At 35.5% G+C, this 20689-nt stretch overlaps 1 protein-coding gene across 1 annotated transcript in view; it reads left to right on the forward strand.

The window, feature by feature from the left end:
- The window catches only part of LOC661612 (5-hydroxytryptamine receptor), a 37513-nt gene that overhangs the window by 4599 nt on the left and 12225 nt on the right, over nt 1-20689 (forward strand). The gene's annotated exons all lie outside the window — the stretch shown is intronic.

The raw sequence follows: 20689 nt of genomic DNA on the forward strand, positions 1-20689 counted from the left end.
GAACAAAACTGCAGGAAAAATTCGGACCACAAAAGTAAATAATTAAATACGAAACTACGGCGGGCATAATTTTCCAAATTGTACAAATGAACTAATACGTGTTTGGTCGAGATAACGAAAAATTTATTTGGCGGAATTTACATCTTAAGTGTTAGACTTTTTAATTTTGGTGAAATTTGCAATATCCGGCTTTTACAGATTTTTCCCTAAGCTACGGAAGGCGAAACGAAATTAATTGGGTCAAACCGATTTCCACGAGATTTTTGAAGTTTGCAAAAGGATTTATAAGACGAAGAGTACATTTACATACATACGTCCAAAGTAAAAAAAATAATTAATTTTTGCAATTTTTTTTTTAGTTAGTAATAATAATTAGGATTTTTGTTTGCAAAAGTTTGAACAATTTTGATCACCTGGTATCAAAATATCCCATTGTGTGTAACATATGCATTAAATTAAAATATTCGCTGTTCAAACAAACGTCGATTCGGTTCAGAATTTTACAATATACAAAATTTTCCCGGCGCATCCACCATTTTTGCAATTTGGAAATTAAAATTTCATCTCCTAATATGTTAACAAAGTTTGCTTTTTGAGCAAACAAGTAAATAAACTGTGCATTTCGATTTGATATCGTAAAAATTTCAATAACACTACTTCCGGTGCGCTGAAAATAATATTAAATAAGGGTCGGAATTCGTATACATTGCAGCAGATATAGACAGAAGCAGCGTCGTATGTTGTTCTTAGGTCGGCATTTCGATATTCAGCTCAACTTTTGCTGATCCTAAATTGTTGGAAAGGTAAAATGTCGGTATATTTTAAAACAAGAGCCAACTTCCACATATCAATAGAAAAAGTTTGCTCCGCATAATTTCGCAAACCCGGAATGGAAAGGTTAAACGTCATCTTGTTATAATTGCTGGATATTCAACAATGGCCGAATCACGGCTAACTGTCAAGTGCAGTGTGTATCACAAGCAAGCTCTCTAAATAATTGACAAGTTAGCGAAGTTGGGGTGTTATTGACGTGTGTCGAGTTGCACCCAAGATGCAAACTATTTCATTATACCTCCGTCGCAATTATAGCTCAAGTTCCAGACACATTGTGCCAAAAAGTGTCATGGAATTATGTTGTTCACAGAGTGTAAAAGTGTGAATAACATTACAAGCACGTCATGCACCAGATGAAAGTGATTTATGGTCAGCTGTAAACTACAAAAAGCCGGATCTAATGAAACGTTATAAATTTAAAGCCGATATAGTCCTCTGCCCCCAAGAGCTTAATGATGCATCAAAGCGATCTTCCGATTAAACCAATTTTTCAAATGCAAATTCTTAATTCATCCCCGACCCCTTCCAAAATTCCAGCAATAAATTGAAGGCAAATTAATGCGAATTAACTTTATTGCAATGCTTAATTGATGTTTGTTTTAATTAAAGGGCAAACGACGGTGCCATTCGCATGCCATCAGAAAAGCTGAGTGAAGTAACGAGAGTTTAAGCGCAATCCCTTGTCACGGCTACGTGCTGCCTGTCCGATATTTGCTAACAATGTAGGGGTTCTATCGATAAATTGATTCCAGCGAGCCCCTACGAAAATTTTTAACAAATTTAGTGCGCCACACTGATCAAACAAACTGAAATAAATTCCCCAACGACGTTTTTAATGAGGTGCTCATACCGAAATTAAAATCAACGGTTATGGCTTTATTGAAGCAAACTGGAATTATTTCAGGGTAATATACGAACTGACAGTAAAAGCGGGCCGTAAAAGTGTACAGACGGTCGTTACATTTTTGCTTGTGTATTTCTTGCAGGTAATACGACAAAAACTAATTTTGGGAAAATTTGCGCAAACATCTCAAATTCTGTCTTAACCATCCCAATTAGATAACTATGCTGTATGTCGGGTATGTGACTGGCTGTTGGTATTACAACCATGAAATCATCCGTTCTAAAAATAAACTAATTAAGATAGTTTGAGGCCAACAGTGAATGTGTCAATATTTGCATAAATTCCAGAACGGTTCCATTACATTTCTGAACTGGTTTGTTGTCTTTTTTGCCTGCGATTACTCAAAATACAGTCGGTTAAACCCATTTTATCTTAAACAATTTTTATTGAAACAAACTTTATGTTTTTAAAAAATTGCTGTTAGTTGGTAAAGTACCTTTTTTATGTTGGATTATTATGTTATTTTGGCCTTTGAAGATAATAGATAAAATCACCCAAACTAGTGAGGTGTGGTTCAGGTCTTTTTTTGTCCTAAACCCCGACTGTACCTCCAATAATGTTCAATTAAAATTTCAGCAACGTCAAAAGTTGTGTAACCCATGTTATTTGAACTACTATTAATAAACATAAGCTCCAATCAAACGTTCCAAACTATTCTCGGTTCTATCTAACTTGGCAATTTGTTGTTCAGTTGATCCGTGTTATAATAACCCAAATATAAATAAAACAGAAATGTTAACTCGACGTATCTAATCTGGAAGCCTTAACATTTGTACAAATTTATTTGTAATGCAACACAATAAGCATTAATGAGTCACTTTTATTAATAAATTCATTTTAAGATAACAAAAACACAAGTATAATTTACCCGTCGCATCCACCATTTTTCAAGTTTGAAATTAATTAATTATTTATTGGTTAAAACTTCAAATACTATGATATTAAATCCCAACGCTTGTGCCCCACCTGTATATTTTATAAATAAAATAAATTTTTCAATTAACTTGCCCGGCGCCTCCACCATTTCTACAAGTTTGCATTTTAAACAATTTAATTTTAATTTACTTGATTCAGTTTAAAATATTTGTGGTTATAATACGTATTTAAACGAATAAATTATAAGTTGTACAAAACTTTCCACTCTATCTTATGATCTTGTATAAGCACTAATGAGTCACTTTTGTTAATAAATTTATTTTACGATAACAAAATCACGAATAAAATTTACCCGGCGCATCCACCATTTTTCAAAAGTTTGAAATTAATTAATTATTTATTAGTTAAAACTTCATATACTATGATATTAAATCCCAACGTTTGTGCCCCACCTATTTTTTATAAATAAAATTAATTTTATAATTAATTTGCCCGGCGCCTTCACCATTTCTACAAGTTTGCATTTTAAACAATTTAATTTTAATTTACTTGATTCAGTTTAAAATATTTGTGGTTTTAATACGTATTTAAACGAATAAATTATAAGTTGTACAAAACTTTCCACTCTATCTTATGAATAAGTAAATAATATTGGTCTTAAATTTTACTTCACGTTATCCTCATTTGCTGAAACTTTTGCTCGAAATATCAATAACTAAAGCTCTTACCTAAAAATGTAGTTTTGTTGCTTCAATCTTTTCACTGCAATCCTAGTAATTAGATGATTATTTTTTATAAAAAGCGAAGTACATTAACGCCGCTTTTGCCCACGTGGATAATACTCGTAGCAATACCGATTTGAAACTTTTTCATATTTAAATCCTCTTTAGGCAAATCCGAAAGCATAGAGATAAAAAGTTAATCCAACTCTGTTGCGAATAAATTGTTAAGTGCAAAGAAAGCTCGTTGACATCCTTTTCAATAAAAAAATTCTTGAGTTAAACCTGACATTTCAAATAAATCACTAGTTGGTTAGTTAATTTCTGTGAAAGTTTCGTGCGAAAAACAGCAGCTGTTAGGTGTTACCCAATCTTCACAACACCTCGTCACATCCATTACATTTTTTATATAGGCACGATCAATTGAAATAGGCCCTTGTTTGTTTGTCTAATGGGCCAATTAAGTCCAGAAATTGCAATTTCTGATCGACTTTATTGTGTACTGAACTGTTAAATTAATTAAACAATTACGGAGGGCAAGATATATGTGTTCATGGATGTAGGGGCGCCCTATTTATTTGAGAATAAACTCAATTCGAGGGGAAAGTGACTCGAATAAATGACGAAGTGATAGTGTCAGGTCTGTGGATTTTTTACCCCTAGCAAGACATTTTGATTTATCTTAAGCTTTTAATTTACAGCATTAAATCGGTTCTGAACCCCCGACAAATGATATCACTTAATAACGGCCCAACTTATTCAATTTCAGAGAAATTCGCCGAATTCAATAAATATCCGATTAGGTTTTGCAATACGATGCATTTCCTCGCGAAAACCAATTCCTACCGATTCAACCGTAAACGAATCGCTAATCTGTTTAAAGTAGATCAGAGAATGAAAAAACACCAACCGAAAATTTTATTCACAATCCTTCGGCTATAAATATATGGTTTTTCTTCTCCTCTGACTTTAAACTTTCCGAAGTCGATCTGTATTAGATTTGTTTCACGGTTCCCTTCATTTTTGCTTGTAAGCCTGATTATAATGGGATAATTTGAGTTAGTGTGGCCCAAATTGCACAATGCACACAAAGCATGTTTTGTTGGTTCTGACCCAGTTTTAAGCTTTTATGCGACCGACTGTGCATTTATCCAATTAACATCACTGATTCATTAAATTATATTCAATCTGACTGGCCTTTGAATACGATCGACACGTATTTGCCTGATTATCACCTACACCGATGCGAATAAAAAATCGACTAACAAGCAAATTAAAGAACAAATCAACCTCGCATCCAATTAAAGCAAATAAACGTAAATAGCACAGAACGATTCGAATAAAAAATCCGTAACTCTAATTGCTAAAAAGTATAAATTTTAATTAAAAACGTAAAACTATAGTTTGAAAAACGGCCACAGAACTAATGTGCTGCAAGCATTTTGTAATTAGATATCAGGTTGTTTTTCCATGCTGCCGGATATTCAAAAACTTTTCAAACTTGTGTTCAGTGCTTTCGGAGTTAATTAAAAATAATCTTGGGAACATTAACAAATTCTGTAATTCTTTCACTTGACTAACGTATTTTGTTTACAAATTTGTTTACTTAAACTTGTAGCATTCCTCTTGGAAAAACTTAAGTGGAAAGTTTTGCTGCTGTTGTCATTGAAGCATTTTTTAACTGCACGTGATTTCAAATATGTTACAATGGGGCACTTCAAAGAAAACGCATTCCAGGCATTTCGGCGTGCAGCAAAATTAATTGTGTAATTAGTTCCACATTCAATACATTGTTAAACAAACATTTGCACCCGAAATGTTTCAATTCTCCTCAAAAAATTAATCAACCCGAAATGACACACGCTGAAAGTTTGCGCCATAATTATCCCACCCACAACTTGTTAATGCTGTTAGTGCAGCACAGAAAGTTTACTTTCGCGGTGTCACTTCTGACAGTTATCATTGTTATGATACGAGAGCATTGGATTAAGCTCCGACGTGATTTCCACACCATGATACTAAATTACTTTTATTAATGTGTTTTCCACCAACAATTGGATTCAATGAGACATTATCATCACGTGCGGAATAATAAACACGGTTCGGGCGCAACTATCAATCAATGTGGACTCCCCAAATCGCAAAAAATGCCCAAAGATCCACAAACAATAAAAAGTCGAGCGAGAGGATATAAAATAAATCCTGCAAACACCCACATGTGGAAGCGAATGCCAAATTCTAATGAAGTCTTTTCGGCTTTTCCCGTCAGGTGAATTTTGCCATAACCACGCTTGAATAATTTATTAATTACCAATACCGGCACGCATACCAATATTTTACGATGCAATTATGATTCCGCTCGATTGGTTGTTTTCAGGCGCAAGTTGAACAAAGACACTTTACGACCGCTAAATTTTTAAGTAATTTATTTGTAACAAGCCAGCGTTGTTTATTTAATGACACGCTTTAACCGCTTTATTTTCGTGTTTATAACCAAAACAATAAAAACGGATAAATATTTGCCTTGGTACCACAATCTCGACCATTACAGGGCAATTCGGTCGCATTATCCGTCCAACATGGTCGGGTATCGGATTAATCCGGGCAGACCTTGTCTCCAGATTAACTCGTATTCAGATAATTTCACTCAACTTATCAAACTAATTTACTTGTCATTTTACGTTTAATAAATGAGAAACAAAGTAATCCCGACGGGCATGATCGTGCCAACCATATGTTACGAAAATTTAAAATGCGCATGATAAAATGTTACTCTAACTTCAAATGAAATTGGATGTCGCAGCTGACACACGAAATAATAATTGGATTTAAAATTCCCACATAAATTGTTGCCCATTTAAAAAATATCGGCCAATACCCTCCGTCTATTCAACTTTTTTCTAATCAAAATAATCAAAAAACTCCTCATTACAATTGTCAACCATGAATAATTTTTTAATTAAAATTGTTTATTGAATAAACAATGCCCCGTATTTCTGCGATAGAGACGAGTCATCTGTGAATAAATTAATTGAACAAAACTAAAAAGTATTTGTTTTTTGTGATTATTTCTATACCAGAAACGAAAACACGGATCTGTACAAAAATTCAGAAACATTCTCTGCGAGACAAATAAAAAGTCTCTTTAGATTAGAGACAAAAATCCGCGTCCGTTGTTAACTTTCAAGACCAATTACGTTTTTAACTCGAGTTTAACGTCTTTATTGCAGGCAGTAGATTACATTCTCAAGATGACTCCCAAGTTTTTCCTTTAAAAACAGTAATAACGAAAAGTAAATAAATTGCAATGGACGCAAAATGTCCAGTAATTGAAATTTATTTCGAGCGATAAATAAGCCACAACGAACTAATTTCAAACTTCCAATTAATCAGTTTTGGCCGAACTGAATCTAAAACTAGCTTTGTTTTTAATCAAACTACTTTGTAAGCTTTTAGCGCGGGGATTTTCCCGGCTCTTGTTGCGGATTAAAGGGACGCTAGACAGGTTTTTGTGAGGAAAAAACTTTACTTAACGCAATTTCCACACGTAAAAAAATCAGTTGACAGGTCTGGCGCACAGTCATCGCTTTTGCTATTCAATTAGACGGAGAATTATCTGGAAAATGCGATTATTTTGTGTTTTTCTCACGAGCTATAAAGAAATTATAGCCCACATCAGACTTGGACTGCCTCAAAGATTATATTTCCATTGTTGCATGTGGCTTTTGTAAATCCCACGCTTTGTTGCCCCGAAAATGGACGATTTGCTGGTTTTACACAAAATGACGAAAGGCGCACAAACACTCGTAAATTTCGCGCGACAAAAATTAAAACACTTTGTGTGTTTAACTAAACAGTCTTCATAAAGGTTAATGGGAGTCAATCTAGGTTAAGGAGCAATAAAGTGGACACATGAAATAGGGAATATGTTTGCGTTCCCAATCGATAAATTGATTCCAGTGTCGATATTCTAGTTTATAACGGCGGAGATAAACATGAAAAATCACGCGACTAGTGAAGCGAAATATTTTAATCACTTTGTTTGTTTATTGAAGTGTTGCCACGAACTGGAATTAAATCAAGTCGTGCCATCATTTGAGGAAGAAAAGATAATGGATCTTAGGAGCACAAGTCCCAAAGCGTCGGCCGAAGGTCAAGATAAATGTAGTTCATAATAAAGCTCAGCTTGAATAAATTCCCTCCACAAAAGATTATATTTAGAAGATCAAAGACTCCAAGTACTCAAAGCACCTGCGTAGAAGTAAAACGGTGTTTATCAAATTGTGAACATTAGAATGGGATTAACTATCGGAGAGAAATCTCTCTCTTGAACCTGTCCAAGTCACGTAAAAAGTGAGGCATAATATTTCTAATTTTGCTTCGCACGTTTCCATTGTATCGCAACCTTTTGATTACTTCCCTGTTTTTCTTTTCCATGTAGGCCATATTTCATGTCACTTAAGAGTTCCGATAATAAAGTTGAACATCACGTCCCCGACCTTAAATTACAGAAGACATCAAACACTGCACTTATCCTCGTTCGTTTCCGCTCCCATCTGTTTAAAAGGCGTGAAATCTCATTTCGTTTTCGTCGTTTTTACAAGCTGCATACCTTGTATCTGTCCAATTTTAATTACGGGAGATAATACCGTCGGTGTAAGTCTACACCATGCTCCGGCAGCTTGATTAGCCCTTTCATTTCTGAAGCAGTGTGCCTTAATACGGCCATCTCCGCTCCTCCGACAAAATTTGAATTATTCATCAGCGGGGACCGAGGCCGATATACCACACGGTGTTTGACTTTAAACAGTAATTTTTTCCGGGTTTAATGAGCCGAGCAAAGATCCAAGAGACAATATTTGGCTCTTTCCGCGAATCGATCGATAGTTTTTAATGGTGGTAGAGTTGTAAATTTGCGACTTAATGGGCAAGACGGGACGCCACTTTGGACCTTGGATGGTAATTGAATAGGGCGCAGCCATCGACCAACACATAAAAGTTATCAGTAAAGCAATGTCACAAATAATGCGCGGATTTGCGTCTTGTAATGAAGCAGGAGTGGACAAAGCAAGCACAAATCTTTGTTCTGCCGTTTAAAGGCTACAGGTGTCCGTGATGTCGCGCCACATAATTAAATTCATTAAACGGCCACGAGAGCCGCTGCTTGGGACGGGTCAAGGGTTTTTTGAGTGAAATTCTTGAAAAGGCAATTAATCATTTCAAATTAACGAGGAAGTGTCGCGGGCTTCCATCATGTGTGCATCAGACTAATCAAATAAATCTCCTTTCGTCGTAAAAAATTAGCCACGAGCCTGTGAATTGATGCCAGGGTGGTCCTCTTGTGCGCGAAATTAATGGCTTTTTGTAGGAGCCCGGCGAAAATCTAATATGGTATTTGAGAGCATTTGGGATTTGTCGTGATATAAAATATGGTCTGTGTCAATTCGCTATTTGAAAGGCAAGTGTCTGAGCTACACAACTCATCTTTTCGTCCCCGTTTCTAGTTCAAGAACGAGTCATCATCGCTGCCATCACGATTCTCTAAAGAGTCTCTTTAACAACGATACAACTCCTTCAGCTGCGATGATAGAAGTTATTCTCAAAGGCCCGTCAAATAAAAATGTCGGGGCTTTTCACAGGAAATATTCGACGAGATAAAACATTTTAATGACAGACGGGAAAACTCGAAAATAAATTTCGCCGAAAGAATCCTCTCAGGAGATGATTAAAGATAAAGTACACTTTTACACCGTCCTTACTTAAGTAATTACACCGGCCAAACATGGCATTCTCCCGGGAAATATCATATTAAATTCTTAAAGGTGCGCACTAAAAAGCCGCTAAATTATAGGACTAGTCGGTTTCTCTTCCCTGCCTTTCAAAACTTTGTGAAATATTAGCAAAACGAGCCCGAATCCAAACTTATAAATTTTAATTTTACTCACTACTACGTCGAGCTATTCATTTACTCCTTTAGCGAAAAATTGCTTTATAGTTCCTGAAATAGCCGGGATTCACTTTACTCCTATCAAGTTAAAATTTTGTACAAAAATACCCCAACGTAAACGCAAAACCACTGGTTTAGTAAACAGGGTTGTTAAAAAAAAACGTATTCAGTTTAATTGTACGTACTTTGTTTTTCAAACGCGATAAATCCGTATGGCTGCTCTCTAGATAAGTTAATACGTGTTTTTTAAGGATATTTTTGAATTATTTACTGTATTAATTTGGTTAAAGCCCGATTTGGTTTTAACTGTCCTAACTAACCGTCTAGTTTTTCCCAAATTAGCCCCAGCTGACGAAGGCAAACAAATTTAATTTCAAATTTTTCTTCCTAATAATGGAGTTAGAGATCGCGGCTTTAGAATACGACTAGTTACAAAAGCCATCTGTTACATTAATTTTACATAAAGCCAACACCTTCCTCATATTTCATGTCACATTTCCGCGAATCCATCTGATAACTTAAATATCGAGTTCTCGCCAAAAGCATTGCATTTCAAAGAAACACGTGTAAAGTGTCCTCTTTCATTTTATTTATAAACAACGCCACCACCCTAACTTTAATTAAAGTAAGTGACCCCAAAAAAATCAATTTTGAAGATCCTGGTTGTAATAGTCTGGATTAATTACCTCCTTAGCACTTTAGCAGGATCTCATAACTCACATTTACGCAACCCGCTGTAATAATAAAGCCGTATTCTCTTTCATGTGTGCATGCATATCTAATCTAATAACTCGGCGAACTTGAAGCATCCTCTACAGATTTCATAAATGCACTGTTAACGAAACTTTGTATTTTCCGTAAATGGGTGAATAAATGTAGCATTTGGGCTTGGCTACAGTCCGGACAAATGAGATAAGCCAGATAAATCGTCAAGCATTTATATCCCTGTTGCTTACATATTCATAAATTCATAAATAAGACGCGGGTCTCTCCGCATTAACCCTCCTTAGATCCCGAATAAATGAAAACTGGAATTTCCAATACCTGAAGTAATTCATTTATTCGCAAATAGAATTTGTAAATGAATGCGATCAATCATTTTTATTGTTATTTTTGCGAATAGTGAATGGTGAATAGTATCAATGCCTGACAGTTGAAATCCGCGGGGATTTATTGGTATTCAGATACGTTACAATATTTTGTAGCGAAGCTACTTTGTAAGTAAGTTGATGGCTCGAACAGCGCTAATCCTGCGAAAACTTTTGGACAAACATGTTTCCTGCATCGGAAACGTATGAAGGCTTATTTTGCTCGCTATCAAGATCAGCACAAATAAAACCCTTTTATATAACCGAAAATGACTGGAATATTGATTCACAAAAAAACGACTTTTATTCAAAGTATCACTTTCCATCCACACGTATTTCTTCGAGATATACCCGCACAAGCACCCACTCTAGGATACATAACTCGCTTCTCAAGTATTCAGAATTATGCCCCTCGTTAAATTTATTTCAAAATGAGATACTCGCACACTTTACCCTAATTAACAATGAAATTTTAATACATTGTACATTGAAGCCCAATTACGCAAAATAGGAGTACAATTTCCGCCACAAGTGACCCAAGAACTAGGATTCTTCTCCACGGTGCGCCGAAGTTGAAGATTTTTCCCCGAATAAACCTCTCAAGTATGTAAAATCACAATATACAAGCCAACTTTTGAATAATGCATGCACGTTGGAAAAAACATAATTTCACACTGAGCTTGCATCCTCCGTTCTGCATCGTTATTTTTACGTGATTCGTTAAATTCCCCATTTCGGTTTCTCCCACTTTAAAAATATTTAACCGATTCGCCCGAGGTAGCAAAGTTTCGGGAGCAACTGCGAGTAATTTAGTTACAAAGATACGAACTCGTATCGCGTGTAATTTTCAAATGTGCACAATTCAATTTAGCTACAATTTATACAACAGTGTTGCATATGTTTGATAAAGATTGATAATACAATTTACGACTTCCTCGACTCTGGACCTCTGCCAAGCGAACCGAATGAATTCTCCTAAGATGAACAATAAAAGTTTTATGTTGGCAGTATCATTTCGGGACATAAACACTTCAGATATCGGGAATAAAAGTTGATTAGCAATATTTCAATACAGGAAGTGATTCCCAAGCACTGCTTGGCCGTTAAAGTAAGTACGGCTTAAGCAGTAAAATTTCACCGAGGCTATCAATACCTGTTTTTACAATGATTATTGTGTTAGGTTTGTTGGGTCATGTGTGACAAATTAAGCTACAATCTGGTTTAGTTTCCCCTGGGAATAGAATCGTAGCTTTCGGTTCTAATTTTAAATGACAATTTAATATTAGAGGCACATTTGGTTTCATATTTTGGGTATAGAGTTAGTAACGGTTTAGTAATCTCGAAATGTCGCAAGTCAGAGTAAATCTCGTGTATTGGAAACACAAACATAATCCAATGTAGCAGTTTATGTGAGTCCGTGCGTAGTTTTGTGCAAATACCGCCTTCTGCGTGCCCCTAATGCCATAACCGTCATTTGTATTGTCTGGAAACTTAGAAATTCGGAATATTGCAAGCGACTTGGACACGCCATTAAACTTCTCGCTTATTCCAGCATCTGTTCGCCGTAAGAAAAAATCGAGGGAAAAACAACCGATATATCATATTCGTAAGTCTCGAAAAAATAATTCAGTTCGGTGATCCAGACGTCTGGCGGATTAGTTAATGAGGTTGTGATGCGAGCAGGAAACACATCAGAGGTCGAAAAGAGCACCAGCTGCTGGTGCACGAAATTACAATAGCGCATGTTCTTGATACAAAACATCTAATTACTGACATAACGGTTGCCTTCAATTTAGAAGAGGAACACAGATAAGTCTGCCTTTGACAAGCCGCCTCATTGTGCTATGATTGCTTCCAAATCCTTATACTTGATAAGACTGTTCCCTCTAAGACATTCAAGAGGATCTGCCACAATGGCAGGGTTATTGATGACAAAACAAATATCTCTCAAAATTTTTGTGCCCCTAACATAACGCGCGAATCAATAAATGTCACGGTTTTTACTGCAAAGGTCGCGCGATTAAATTTAATCGTCTTCAAGTTTTGCGCAAAACCTGGGCATAATTAGTTCTAATCGTTCTTCCAAGAGCCCTCTCGCTCGCTGTTCCATTATTCACAATTGCAAAACACGGATGAAAGAGAATGCCAACTTTTCAAACTGCATCTTATTCTCCTATTAAATTTAATTTGACTCAACACTGGCGAAAAGTCGAAAGCTGTTTCGTTTGCTGCGGATTTCATCGTATTTGCACGGCTTGCTGGTTGTCATCGGTGAACTCTAGTGGCATATAAATGTAATTATTGTTTCTCTTTTTGTTCCGGCTCACCTTTGTGTAATCCAAAAACTCCAACATCGTTACCATTATTACAGGGTTATATACTGCAACGACTAGTTGTTTATGAGTAATTAAGGTGCTTTCAACATGGCGCCAATGTTTCGAGACAAAAAAGTGAGCAATGTTTTGTTCGACTCTTGAGAGGAAAGCACGAGAGCAAATTGCCTCTGCTGACGTCACCTATTTCAATAATACATCTGAGGTAAGCACGACCAGACATATGAAACAGTTCGACGTAACACGAACAGGTATCGACAGAGTGACGTCATACTTGGTCGGACCATTGATGAAGCTTTATTATTTCATCAGCATTCGATGCAATTTATGCCAAAGCACTCAATTTTTAATTAACTAAACTAACATTAAAACGCACTTAATGCTAAAGCCGTGTAACATTTTAACTGAAAAACATTAATTTCATTTAATTATGCCTGTGTTTGTTTCTTCATTTGCTCGTATTTATTACACCAGGTTACTCGCTTAATTTCCCGGCGCCTCCACCAGATTTGCTCAAGCGGTTTCACTCAAGAGCAGCGATTTTCAAATACAAAACTGTTGAAACGGACTTTTATATTCATTTTGACTACGATAATAATTAAATGATATAAACCGGTGTTCCTACTTAAGAAAAAAATAAATTTTTAGTAAAACAAAAAAATGCTTTCTGTCCTGTTTGTTCTATTCAGCCCAGGTGTTACAAAGTTTGGCAGCCATTGGCCTCAAGCACCGAATGCAAATGACCCAAAATCCGACATCAACAAGCACCAATCCTATTAAGTTAGCCGAGGAAACTTTACACAAGTGGTCCATGACCGATAGCGATAGCTAATTAATAGAGACCGGATTTCTTTCCTTTTCATATTTTTTGTGATCGATTGTCTGACCTATAATATAAACTTTACTAATTAGAGAGTTCTCAAAATGGTAAAAAACTGGGTGTATATTGGCCAAATTTTCACCAAAAAAGCGCTTTCGGCGCGAAAAGTGCTAATTAAAAAACTGCGTGCAGATTAGTTTAATAAATCAAAAGTCGGTATTTGTGCAGGTATAAATTTATATTTCGCGTCGGGTTATAAATCTGTGGTTCTCCGAATTAGGGAAACTCGCTGAAAATATGGGGTAGTTTCGGAGTTTGGGCCCTGTGGAGATGACATCTCAGTTTTCAGGCTCAAAACCCAGGGGAATGGGTTGTTTTACTGGCGCGTGTGTGACGCAAAAGATAAACTAGTTACGTTCATTGCCAATTCTTTTCAATTAACGGTGGACGTTAATGCCAATTGATGCCAAATTAATGATCGATTTTTGACCCAAATTGCAGTTTTTACGACTCACGGAAGTCTTGGCACTTTGTGCAAACAAAGCTCATCAGCGTTTGCTAACAATCGGCTTTATTATAGTTCCAGGATAATTATATGCTCTGAATATTCACCTCATATTTCTAATTGGAGTTTGCTTTGCTTTCGTTCTTGAATTTTTAGTATTCATTGCGATCCGACTGACAATATCTTTTGTGAGAAAAAATCCGTCCTAATCAAATCAAAAAGTCAATTATTGAAAATGACGCGTTTGATAGGCACAATTTTATTGCAACAGACAACAATCGTTGAATTCTTTGCACAGGCGATAAAGCACCCGCTTTAAAGGATTGAAAATTAACAAGTCGGCTTTTATGGCAGTTTACGAACTAAAAATATTGCCCATTAAATACAGATTTTAATTAAAAAAAGGTGATTTATAGCAACGCTTGCGGAAATTCAACGTCGGCGTACGAAATCCTAATTCGCGTTTTATCGAAGACGAAACCTTTCGGTTTCAGTTGAGTAACATAATAGACAAAGTTAAGCAGTTATATGTAAATGCGTCGCCTTCCGTGGAATATCTGATGAAACAATTTCAGACTTTGAAATATAAAGCGATTCTATTACAACAAAAGATCGTGCGATCAATAAAATGTTTATTGAACGCTCTGTTCGAGAATATAGATCAAGCTTTGGAGGGATTGAGATCATGCAGATTCCGACTTTTGTAAACAGAGAGAGATGACAAAGAAAATGTGTTTTCAGAGCAACAAGACACTGCAGCATTTTATCACAATTTGAGTAGAAAAAGCCCGAGCTCTTACAAATAGTGCGCTATATTTTTTTTAAAGCAAGATTTATCTACGCGAGGTAATGTGCACTGAAATTATTATACTCAGTCCCGAATATCATAAATTGCTTACCCTAACCCGGTCAATATAAATCTTTCCGGGATAACACACACATGAGCTCCTTCACTCGATTACACTGGCCTAAAATATTAAGTAGGAACACATTCACTATTCATACGCCTTTCAAAATCTCCAGAAATGTGGTCCCACTGAAAGCAATATATTTCACAATCTTCAGCCACCGCAACTGTCTTAATTACAATCAGAACAAATTAGAACGCTATTTACTTATCTCAGCACACTTAAGTAGGCGATTCATGCAAATTCAGAGGCACGAAGCGTCTTTTATTAAATGTCTGGGTATAATATGTGGATGAGAAATAATATGTTGTATTACAGTCACGCTTAACGGAAATTGTTTCAAATCCCACAAGCTATATAAAATTCCTGGACAAAGAGATAAGTTCCAAATTGAATTTTGAAATATTTTCCGTATAGGCCACCGCTGCACTATTTTTAGTAAATTCAATTAAAACAGCTGCACGAGTACACCGGCCTAATTGAACCGCATTTTTAGGAATGCACTACGAACAGCTCGTTTTACACCACACGTACATAATGCAGAAATCTTGTCAAAATTAAAAATTGATACGAAATTATCGCTTTGGCTTTTATTCCACCCCAATCAATTTAAACGGCTGCCTTTCTCGGTTAAATTTTTATTTAGATCATGTGAACAAAGCCTCCATTTTATTGATTCTCTCTTTGAAAAGAACGCTTCCGGTCAAACAAAAAGACCACTATCACAAATCAAAAACAAAAATATTTATGGCACTGCTTTGTAACAAATTGCCAAAAGTGGCGCCATTAGTTATGTTCAAATTCATTAAAAAGCTACAAGGTGTTATTAAATCCCGCGTTTCTCTTGAGAACAATACCGGGATAAAATCCCATTCAAAGAAGTTGAAAGTGGTCGCTTAATGGGATTTTGACATTTTTAAAAGACTCGAGAGATGTACTTTTGAAATTGTTTCACACAATATTGATTCGTGAAAGAAATTCGACTTGGAAACTGTTATTTTTTAAGTGTTTGAAAAGCAAACTTCGAGCCGCCAGATGATAAATTGCCTCGTCAGAAAAAAGACGACTGCCAGCTTACAGGTGGCAGCCTTGCAGTAGAAATTTGTATGTTTGGGATTAAATAAATACGCCACGGATGACTGGAACCAAACTAAATGAAAATTAATATTAAACCATTGTCCATATTTAAACAAGAAAGCAACTGAATCTGTGTCAATATTGTGTCACGTTTTATAGCGCAAACATTGATTTTCCCATCATAAATGTCGAGTGAAATAATGCTGGAAAACATAGCCGAAAATATTTCAGTTCAAATTTTATAACTTCTTAAGTTCCTTCCACATTATTGTTTCAAGATCTGTCACCACAGCCAAGTTTGGCAAAGCCATAAAAACTTTTTACTTTAAACCGGCAAAGTTATTATCAATAAAGCTCCCAAAGGATTTTAATACTTTGTGGAAGACGCTAATACAACTTGAGCAATTACACTAAAGACTTATCATAGCATAAAATATATGAATCTTTGTACCGGAGCGACTGAAACCGTTGTCTGTAGCTTCATTATTTACCGATCACGTTTCAACCAAACTTTATCCTAATAACTTATCCCAACCGTGATAAAACTGTTTCACGAAATCCTAAAAAAAGTTCCGCCAAACTCCGTCAAAGCGATTAACGACAATAAAACACACCGAAATTGATTCCACGCTTGCTCCCTACAAATTCGCTTAATTACAAAACACATAGCCCATATCCATCAACTTTTTCTCCATTACACCAGACATATAATACGTCTCACATGTGGCCTATTTCAGGCTTGGCAACTGTCCAGCTGCGAGTTAATCTTCTTCACTGCGCGAGCCGTCATCTTAAGCATAAACTTATATTCTTATAAAACAAACTACAGCGAAAATGTAGTTTTTGCCAAGCCCTCACGTGTCAGACACGCGAGCTTTTAAGTGATTTGATTTCGGAAAAAACCCCAAAAACACATATTTGGGGCAGACACTATTTTATACACCTGACTTCGGCAACGAATGCGAATCTCCAAATAAAAGCGCAGCTTTATGAACTTGAAATGTGTGCTTTTAAATTTATTACCACCATTTACGAGCAGGGAAGAACCAAGGCTCGGCTCAGATTAACCAATTTATGAGCGACTCGAACAAATCCGATTTAAAACATAATTTTAATAAATTGAAACGCTCGCAAACTCAAAGTACGGTTCAATGTACCATAATGCCCCAACATAAAAACTGCCTCATTGTGCTATTTCGGCAAATTCCGACATTTTCTTCATCTCTTAACACATACTAAAATGTTGCATCCAAAACTTATCTAAATTTCTTAACAGAGGCTCTAAGAATTCGGAAAATAGCTCTTAGGACAAGAGTTGTTACAAAAAAATGCTTCGACTCAAATGAAATATTATTTCCTTTTTGCAACAAGAAAGGCAAAAAAATTGTTTTCATGCTGAATCGTTCGAAATTTCTCAAAATCATAGATAAATACTACTGACTGCGCCAATGTATTTTGTAAAAAGTAAAACTTTGACATCATTTTTGTTAGTTTTCTACTTTGTTGATATGTTTTTTTTTATAAACTTTTTCAAGTCAAATTACATTAATTTATTAACATTACGCGCTGAGTTGGTTCAAAATTGTTCAAAGAATTGAGTCGTAATGAAGGAAAATGCCTCAATATCGGCACCCGTCCACTTTTCCTTGGAGTGCAAATATTTTCGCGTGGATTTTCGCAAAACCGTGCTCCTTTTCGCACATCCCATCGGCATTGTGCTGTTAAATTTCGTGTTTGCTAAATCTTCTCCTGCGAGTGACATGCAAAGGAGATTAGCAGGAGCAAAGTTAGTTTCACGGCAAACGCGAGAAAACAAAGTTTACTTTTAATATTATATGATTCTATCGGCGTGACGTCATGTTGTCGCCGAGGAACGTGACGTCAGTAAAATTAATACTTTGAAAGGGTGAGCAAATTTGCATAAAGTTTGAGCTAGGTGGCATAAGCCACGGCAACAGATGATTTTTTTCTCGCATTGTTACAAGACACGTAAAACCGCAAAATATAAATTTCGTTACAAGACTGGCAGTGTTTGGTTTCCATTCGACTTTTTATTTGTGTGTTTTTTTAACACAACCACGTTTCGCTTTGTGTTATTGCTTTCAGAACTGAAAATGGTCTAAGTAAAATCAATAAAGCTGCAAGTGCCGATATAAAATTAAGTCAATGTTCCAGGTGTCTGCACTTCCAGCGGAAAAAACCTTTGATTTATGATATGTCAAGTCGGGAATCACTCGACATAGATGGCTTAGGACTTGTTGAGCATCTTAAGTTTATTATTGTGTGATGAATAATTCAGTCCCAATAGGCGGATAAATCAGACCTCAAACACCCAAAGGCCAGATTAAAATTACAAATCTGCATAAATTTCGGTGGTTGTAAATGTAAACGAGACGACCTTGCATCGGGCTCTATTTATTAGAAAGGCTAACATTGTTAAGGTCATTTTAGCCTGGCCACTAGTCTCCGAGGAGTGAAAGAGGCGGTACAATGGAAATTGTATTTGGTTTGGTAATTCGAGCGAGAAAAAAAATGGAACGAATCGTCCCGTTCAAATGACGGAATCAATATCGAGCCATTAGATTTTTTGTAATAGGAATTTAATACGAAAAAATCCCTAAACTAAACACTCTCGAACCGAATGCGTAAACACGCCGAGTGATTGATTCGGTCAAGATGGCATTAAAGAATTTATAATGCAATCATAAACTGACTTATTATTAGTATGTGGTGATGGAAATTATCAGCAAGATAAAAATCAGACACTGCGAATATCTCGAGCATTGCAACCTTTCATTAATTTCGTGCACTGGATCAAGTTGAACCTCAAGCGCAATAGTTACAATGGTATCGGTTACACGACAAGTCAAAATTGACGTTTAATGAAACTTGAGAGGTTTCAATTCGGATTTCAAACAATACTCGTTCGAGTTCGAAGAGTTTGTTTACTATAGAACTAGAAGTGAAAGACCTTTTATGTAAGGATAGATCCATTGGATAGCCAGCTTTATGCTTAAAAAATTGCTAATTAATTAGCGACGTCGTTTAATTGTTCAAAGAATCAAATTTCCCAAAATAGATTACAATTTAGGGAAACCATTACAAAGCATTATAATTGTGTGAAGCTGCATAGGGAGATAATGCTCAGACATGCTGTTTCAATTACAATTAACAATTAACAGAATGCAAATTTCGTCTAGCGTAAATTGTGCTTTACATACAGGATATAGGGTTCACCAATAGCGCGTGTTTACAACTTTTATAAAAATTATAAAATAATGAAAATAATTCATTGTTTTTTTTTCCTATGCAACCAGAGACGCATAATAATCACGCAATTATTTAGCTACGCTAAATATTTATGCACATTTAAATGCATTAGTGAAGAGGCAGCAGTGGTTGAAATTTGGTGGATGCGCCGGGATAATTAACATAATGGTTTCTAATTCACGATTTTTAAACAAAATTATACAAAAATTTAATTTTAATCCGGCTTTTAATTTCTATAAGAACGAAACAATAAATAAAAAGTATGTTTTTTATATTTTTTTTATGAAAAAAATCATTAAACTTAACATTTCCTTGACGTTTTATTTTCTAAAAAGCATTAACATTCTGTTTTTTCCTAACAATAAAAATAATGTAAATCTTCTAGCTCACCACATTTCAATTAAATTTTAATTGCAGTAAGCAATAATCATTCAATTTCAAAATTGCAGTTATTGCAAACATCGCAAATTGAAGCAATTGAATAAATTATTCACAACCAATAATTATATTATTTGTCTTCCAGAAAAACAGATTCTGTCGATAAACCTTTAATAAGTAATGGAATATGAAATTAGGAAATGGTTATTAATTTTCTTTACTAATGATATATCGCTTGCAGCTTGCAACTATAAAATTTTCAAAGCAAAGCAGATTGGCATAAACAAGTTTCGTAGAATCTACATTGTTTCAATTTATATTCCCATATTTTCTCCCTTCCTGTCGCTCCAAATTCAAAAGAAAAAATTACAGTGTTGTTAAATTCTATTACGCCACAAGCAGTTTAGCAAAAGTTTATACGTTCCATAAAATTTTATACGCCACACAACTGATCAAAGGTTAAAGTTAACATTGTAAAAATTACCAAAGTTCAGGTACTTGATTACTGTGGCGCAACGTAAGTAGCAATTACAGAAATAATGAAAGATTTCAGCTTTTTTGCCCTAGAGATTCTATTTACATTCTTTTGAAACGTCCCTCATCCGCTTTAATGAGCTGCAGGCCCTAGCTCCTTTATTACATGTTTCAATAATAACGATTTTCAAGCAACTCGCAAAAATAAATTATTTTGTTAAATCTGATTAAATAAAGCTACAGCTTACATTCACTGCAAGTGCTTCGAAGAATTTCCGAAATTAAATACTCTCACGTTTGGAGAATTCAAATTGAAAAGCTACCCACTTTTGGGTAAATCAGTTTTAACTGATTGGAAATTAAACCATCTAACAACCAGTGTTGAACTATTATTAGAAATATTTAGACGCATCTGCAAAGGAAACTATTTATACCGCAAAACAGTCATGTTCCCGACTACATAATATCAGTTCTGACTAATTGCAGAAACGCGAATAATGACGCTGCTGTATCTGTTTAATTACATTTCTGTCCCAAAAGCATTGCACGGAATTTC

The sequence above is a fragment of the Tribolium castaneum genome, chromosome 2 (genome assembly GCF_031307605.1).
Source record: "Tribolium castaneum strain GA2 chromosome 2, icTriCast1.1, whole genome shotgun sequence".
In the NCBI taxonomy this organism is placed as follows: Eukaryota; Metazoa; Arthropoda; class Insecta; order Coleoptera; family Tenebrionidae; genus Tribolium; species Tribolium castaneum.